This window comes from Carlito syrichta, unplaced genomic scaffold (genome assembly GCF_000164805.1).
Source record: "Carlito syrichta isolate Samal-C Ts95f unplaced genomic scaffold, Tarsius_syrichta-2.0.1 Scaffold302029, whole genome shotgun sequence".
Taxonomy (NCBI): domain Eukaryota; kingdom Metazoa; phylum Chordata; class Mammalia; order Primates; family Tarsiidae; genus Carlito; species Carlito syrichta.
Genome location: NW_007246125.1, coordinates 198760 through 206433, shown reverse-complemented (window position 1 = coordinate 206433; position 7674 = coordinate 198760).

Sequence of the window (7674 nt, the reverse complement as noted above, 5' to 3'; positions counted from 1 at the left end):
GGAAGAGAGTGAGGAGGCACTGGAGGAGCAGCAGGAAGAGAGAGTGAGAAGAGGAAGAGGCAGAGAGAGGAGGGGGGAGAAAGAGACAGGGAGGAGAGTCATGTGGGGAGGGGGGAGAGGAAGGAGAGAAGAGGAGACGGGGGAGGGGGGAACTAGACGGGGCTGGAGAGGGAGAGAGGGAAGAGGCAGAAGGAGATAGAGAAGAGGGAGGGAGGGGAGAGAGAGAGGAGGTTTCTGCCGCCATCTTTGTCTCCCCTGCCTCTGTTTCCCATGTTGTGTTCCGCCTACACTTGGAGGCTGAGGGGCCTGGGAGCTCCGTGAAGCACACAGAAAAGCCGCTGAAAGGACAGACCGAGGGGGAAGTCATTTTTCATCTTGTTCTTAAGTCCTGATACAATGATGAGAAAATAGAAGCTATGCTTTTGGAGACATGCACACTTTAGGCATGCATTTCAGAAACAGACTTCCAGGTATCTGAGGTATCTCACAGTGGCAATCAAGCTTGCCCAGAGTACAGGGAATTGACAAGGCCTAAGACATCATGCATTGGGCAACAACTGTAGAGGTCATGAAACTTGTAATTACAAAAGTTATAACCGCTCAGAGGGAGAGCAGGTGGGGATTCGATCTTCCAGTAAACTGGGCCCTATCTACAGGGAAGCCAAGGATACCCCGAAGCTACCCACTGGGAATGCCTAGGAGAGAAGGGGAGGTGCACCCTTCACTAGCTCTAAGGAATGTCGTTTGGGAAGGTGCAGGAGAATTAGAATCCTTGTCACGCCCTTCTCTAGGGGCTGTGATAATGTGGGCGGACATTAATGGGTCTCTGTGTCACAGGTTCTCCAAGACATCCACAGGTGGTCGATAAGGAAGTCGCGGCAGTCATGGCAGTCAAGTGCAACATCTCCAAGGGAAGGATTTAAGCCAGGACTCTGGCGGGCTACGTGGCCACACTCACCTAGAGTGTAGGCCGACTCCCTGTCTGTGGGGGGGTGAAGATTTCTTAAATAAATCTTTTCTTCTCTCACCTCTGTGTTGCAATTCTTTGCAATCTACTCGGATCTCTGGGTTCCCAGCATGCACCTCCCGTTTGCCAGCCCCAGCAGTGCTGCATGCCTCCCTGCACCGCTACACCCTCATCCTGTCAGTCCATACCCTAACAGCCACCACCTCACTTCCAACCTCCTAGAGCAATTCAGATCAAGGAGGGAGTGTGTGGCAGGGCACGGTGGCTACACCTATAATCCAAGTACTTTGGAAGGCTGAGGCAGGAGGATCCCTTGAGCCCGGGGGGCAACATAGTGAGACCTTGTCTCTAAAACAATTGTTTTTTAAGTTAGCTGGGCATGATGGTCTGTGCCTGTAGTCCTAGCCACTCTGGAGACTGAGGTGGGAGGATCATTTGAGCCCAGGAGGTCCAAACTGTGGACTGTGACCCTGATGAAGAAAAAGGAGAAGGAGAAGGAGAGCATTATGGTGCAGAGGGTGGTCGAGTCTGGTCTCATTGTAAGGAAAGGGAACAGCCCTTTCAGGACTTTGGCCCTTTAGTCAAAGGTCACTGGGGTCTTGAGGGGACAGGGAAGGAGCAGAGAGTTAGATCCTCATAGATTGCATGTACTTTGGAGATGCCCCTCAGAGGACCCTAGGCTGCCTGGCTGGTGCACTGTGTGACATCTTCACACAAGGAAGACATCTTCATTTCTCGGCTGAGAACCTCAGGTATGGTCCAGGGAGAGCCTCACCCCAAGGCGAGGAGGACACTTAAGATGACGTCTTCCAAACGGGTCTCTGCCTGTAGCTCCCAGGAGAGGCCTGGTCTCTCCAAAGATGCTGGAGGTCATTTTTGTGAGCCTTCAGGGTCAGGACTCCTCACCCTCTTACCTTCTTCCGGGGACCACGGGTCCTGTCCCATCAGAGTCCATGGTCGCCGCTCCTCACAGGCCGCAGTGCAGGTTGTGTGTCTGAGGCAGTCCCTCTGAAAACTGGTTCTCTCCTCTAGACCTGAGGTCCCCAAGGCCAGGGTGGGGGAAGGCCTGGGCAGCAGGGGAGAGTTGAGGTCAAAGGCTGATGACCAGCTCCTGGGGTTGAGCAAAGTGTGGGGCCGGGGTTGTCTAATCGGCAGAGAAGGGTTGAAGTTCAGTCAGGGAAAGTACGATTCCCTCTCTCGCCCACCCGCCCTCCTCCTCACCTTTGTAGAAAAGGAAAGAACATGTTCACAAAGTCAAGCTTGGCTAGAAAACACCCGACTGAGAACTTTGTCTGTAGGAATTTATTTTCTGGCTAACCAAATCAGCAGGTAGAAGCGGGTGCCTATAACTAGCCACGTTAATGTTTAGAAACTTCTAGCTGTCTACCTGTTTAGTACAAGACCCTCCCTCATCATTTGCTTTATGTAGGAAGAGGGTAGAGAGGAAGGTGAGGGAGAGCGAGGGAAGGAGGGAGGGAGACAGAGAAAGGGAGGGAGGGAGAGAGAGAGGGAGGAAGACAGGAAGGGAGACCGAGGGAGGGAGTGAGGGAGAGAGAGAGGGAGGGAGAGGAAGGGGGAGAGGGAGAGAAAACACAACATCTGATCAGGGTGGAAGAGGAACAATTTGCAACCTTCAGACTTCTGAGAGTTAAGATGACCCTGGCTCAGATCAGGACACACAAATTGGCACGCCTGTGGCCCACAGCTGGAGCCATTACCCATCAGCCCGGAAGTGGCACAAGAGGACAGAAGAGCAGGGCCTAAGCATGCTGAGAATGTTCCGAAGGGGAATGAGTGGGTGGGAGACCAGGAGACTGAAGGAGCAGGCAAAACACACCCACTCGACTGCTGAGATAAAGACAAACTGAATTCTGTGTGTGTGTTATTTTTACTAGTTGTTAGGGAGTTTAAGTAAATTCAAATGGATAGGGATAAGGGCGGGTTTATTTGTGTTTCCTTCTTCTTAAATAGCCAAAAACAAGACCAGGAGGATTTCCGCAGCAGCCACAGGGAGGCCAGGACGCTGAATGTTGTGGTCACAGGAGTTTGAAAGAACTTGTTGGTCTTTAGGAAATCCCCATGACTGAAGCAGGGTCTATGTTCTTGGGTGATTCAGACCTTGGATACTTCGAGGACCCCTGTGTCTAGTGTGAAGGGTTGCCAAGAACTGTCCTGAAGGGCCCCAGGACGCTCCGAGGTTCCTCTGACCTGTTGGACTGAAAGTGACTAAAAAGCGTCCAGGACAGCAAACACGAGTGCCACCCGCGCCAGCAAGTGCTGCGTGTGGGGCTGGGGCTCCATTTAGGGGAGACTCGCAGCAATCACACAAAGAACTCGTATGTAAGAAACACATACTATGCCAGTCACATGTCAACAGGTCGAGGGAGAGAACATGATGAGGCGAGGCGGGGCGGGAGCAGAGGACTCCATCTGAGACAGGTGGCAGGAAAGACCTCCCCAATGAACTGACACCAGAGACCAGAAGGAAATGCAGGAGGGAGCCATGTAAGCATGCGTCCACACAGAAGAACAGGGTCTACAAAGATCCTGAGGTGGAACACGCCGTGAGGCCTGCTGTTCTGGCTTGGAGGAGCTGTGAGTCTTGGGCCTTCCCAAGGTCTTCAGAAGAAGGCAGAGGAGGGCATACTGCAGGGTGGTATAGGTGACCTGAGGAACACTGGCAGAGAATTTAAAAGAACATCAGGGATTGGTGTTTAGTTTTTTCGTTCATTCATTGAGTCACTTGATCATTGAACTAACAAGCATTTAATAAATGCCCATAAGCGTCAGGCACAGCCCTGGACCTGGGGACATAAAGAGGAATCCGCCCTCAAGGAGCTTCTGCTTCACGGGAGCTTCTGCTTCATGGAAGTAAACACCCCAGTCCATGTCACTGACCATGTGACCCAAGTGTACACTGGGGAGGGAGGGCAGGGCATACAGGAGGGTCTGGTCAACAGAGCTGGGGTGGGGGGTGGGTTCAAGGATGATGAGGGGACAATGTTGTGAGAACTTCGCAAGACCAAGGCTTAAAACTTTTTGTGTTTAAGTAGTTTGACTTAGAAAATTTGCAAAAATAATGCAAAATATGCTTGTATACCCTTCACCCAGATTCCACAAATATTAACATTTTGCCATGTTTGCTTTTCATTCTATGTATATATATACACACATATATTTACAAATATTATTTTTCTGAACTGTCAGAGAATAAGTTGCAGCTATAATATTCTTAAATGGTGTGAGGTTTCTAAAAACAAGGACATTCCCACAGTATAATGACCAAAGCCAAGAAATTAACATCGATATATTATTTTCAAATCTATAAACCTTTTTCTAATTTTATCAGTCATCCTATTATTCTTCTTAGAGTCAGGGTCTCACCCACCCACACCGGAGTGCAGTGGTGCCAGCATGGTTCACCGCAACCTTGAACTCCTGGGTTCAAGTGATTCTCCCGCCTCAGTCTCTCCCCCGTAGCTGGGATTACAAGCCACCATGCTATCACTTTATAGCAGTGATAGTCCAACTTCTTGGTCTCAGAATCCCTTTATACTCTTATCTGAGAACATCTAAGTATTATTATTAATAGTTATGTATTAAAATAGTTTTGACTTCATGCATTTACTGTAAGGTTTTCCAGACCTTCACAAGGTCCTGGACTACACGTTAAGCACTGATTTATAGCAAATAATAATAATAATAATAATAAAATTTTTCCCCCTCCTGTTCCAGGTTCAGGATCACACACGGCATTTAATTGTTATGTCCCTTTAGACTTCTCCAGCGTGGAACAGTTCCTTTCTTCTTTTTCTTTCGTGCATGACTGGCATTTTGAAGCGTATATAGGCCAGCTAATTTTGAAGAATGTATTTCAACTTGTGTATATCTGAGGCTTCCTCATGACGAGACTCAAGCAGTCCTTTTGGCAATATACAGAGGTAATATTGTATCCTTCTGAGTGTATCACATCAGGAGGCACATGATGCTGTTCCATCACAAATGATGTTAACTTGGATCACTTGGTTAAAAATAATCATAATGTCTCTACAATAAATCAAAAAATTAGCTGGGTGTGGTGGCACATGCCTGTGGTTCCAGCTACTTGGAAGGCAAAAGGATCACTTGAGTCCAACCCGTTGAGGCTGTAGTGGCTGTGAGCGTACCACTGCACTCCAGCCTGGACAATAGAGACTCTAGAGTCAAAAAAAACCCCAACAACAAAAACAAAACACTATATGTGGGGGGGGGCGCCCCCCCCGATTTATTTATAAAAATTGTGCATTTATTTTTGCATGCTTAAACTTCGGTCACTCAAAGTAATCTGTTGAACTTGTCAATTTTGATGTCTTTTAGTGCTTCTGCTGTTGTTACTCTTCCACAACAGCAGAAGTCCCTTTGAGGACTTTTTTCACCTGAGAAATGAAATTCGCTCAGGGTGAGATCAGGTAAACAGGGAGGGTGGGGCACAGGGGTCACGTCATTTTTGGTCGAAAACTGAACACTCAGTGTGGTGTGGGCAGGTGCGTTGTCATGGTGGAAGAACCAGTCACCTGTTTGCCACAAAAAAATTCACTGAAGCCCTTCACAACAATGCTAGCTGGTATGCTGATGTCGATGGGTTCCTAGAACGCTGATGTAGCAGGGGAAACTTGTACTACAAGGGGTCCATCCTCTAAAGGACAATTCCAGCTGTTTTGAGCCCCCCATATATATATACACAAGGATTTATGCTAAATGCTTCACAGGCATTACCTTATCTAATTCTATCATCAGCTCTACCAGAGAGACATTATATCCAGTTTACAGATGTGATCACTGCTGTTCACAAGGGCTAAGTACTTGCCCCAGATCACAAAGCTAGCGGAGCTGAGATGCAAACTCCTACCCGCTTGTCTCACAGGTCTTGTGCCCCTACATGACAGCTGTGATGGACGGTGTCACCATCTGGTTCTCCTCTGGTAATCTCTATCAAGTTTGTCCATAATACCCTCAAAAACCAGGACCCAGGGTCTACCACTATTTTTGTCTATCCATAATTAGAACGTGCTGTCTCTGATGCACTCTCCAAGCCAAACACAACCACTGTCCCGCCTGGGGCCTGAGCAAACTCAGTCTTTCTTTTTTGATAACTTAGCCTCCAAGTCAGATGATGACAAATGAGGTGGGTCTTGAGCCCTGGAAGTCATCAGTCCAGGTAGTCCCTCTCGCCTCTTAGACCCAGGTCATTTGGGAAACCGAGATGCCAGGTCCTGGAAGGAAAGGAATGGGCCTATGTTCCAAGAAGCAAAGCGCCTTCCTCTGTCCTATTCAACAGTGCCATCAGTGGTTGGGAGGAACATGGTCAGGAGGGTCCAGGGACAGTGGCTCCAGGGTCTCCAAGAGCTGCAGCTGGTCTTGGGGGATCTCTGGTTCTCATTCCACACAACTCCTCTTGGCCCTAACTAGATGGGGATGATCCCAAATTCCTTGCCTCGGTTCATCTTAGACTGTTTTTACCAGGAAAGAAGAGATTTTATGCTGGACAAACTAGTTTGTGACCACATTTGTGTGTTTATAAACATAGGTGTTCTTCAGTGTCTCAAATACTTGGGTATATTCAATATTAAGTATAATATTTCCTCCATGGAAACCTCTACTCATTTCTGGAACTGAAATAATTTAATTTTTATCACATAAAAATTAGTTTTTGAAGAGGATTCCTTACTGCATGGCACTCTTTGTTCATCCGAGTGGGAGGCCCTCACAGGGCCTTCCTGTGCTGTTTTAGGGGAAGGTTTGAGGAACCATGGAAAGGACCTAGCATTTGATTGTCCTCTCTTCGCACTTGCTTTGAGGCCGGCAATACAGTTCCTCTTTCCCTAGCCCTGCCTCCAGTCTCACAAGTAACTTCTATGAGCAGGCAATTCAGCTGGCCCTTGTCTACCGCATCACATCCTGGGCTGTTCTGTTCTTTTCCTTGGACCTTGGCAGGGAACAAATAGCAGGGCCCAGCTCCTGCTGTGGTTACTGATTAACCCAAAGCTTATCCCTTCCAGAGAAACTTGGCAAAATAACTGGCACAAAAAACAAACTGTCTCCAACTCCTTTGGGTTCCCAGTTTACTAGGTGAACATGATATTTTAAGATGAAAGTTATCAAAATAAATCTTGTATTATCATTTGGCAGTTTTTGGCTGAGACTCTCAAAGCATCTCACTGGAATTTGTCCAAATCTTCATAACTGTTAGAAAGTTCAGCTTGGCTCCAGGGAAACCAAATCAAAATAGCAAATATTTATTGAACACATCCAGTGCACATGGCACAGGGTCCTGAACATACTAGGTACTCAATAAACATTTGTGTTTGAAGAAATCCAGGTCCACACTATCACATTGGGTTAAAAAAAAAAAAAAAAAGCTGAACACGGTGGCTCACACTTGTAATCTCAGCACTTTGGAAAGCTGAGGTGGGAGGATCACTTGAGTACAGAAATTAGAAAACAGCCTAAAAATAAATTAGCCAGGCATGTAGTCCCAGCTACTCAGGAGGCTGAGGCAGAAGGATCATCTGACACCAGGTCAAGGCTGTGGTGAATCATGACTGTGCCACTGCACTTCAGCCTGGGCGACACAGACCCCAACTAAAAAAAAAAAAATCCAGGTTGAGTAGTTTTGCTAACTTTTTTTTTTTTTTTCAGTTGGAGTCTCACTCTGTCACCCAGACTGG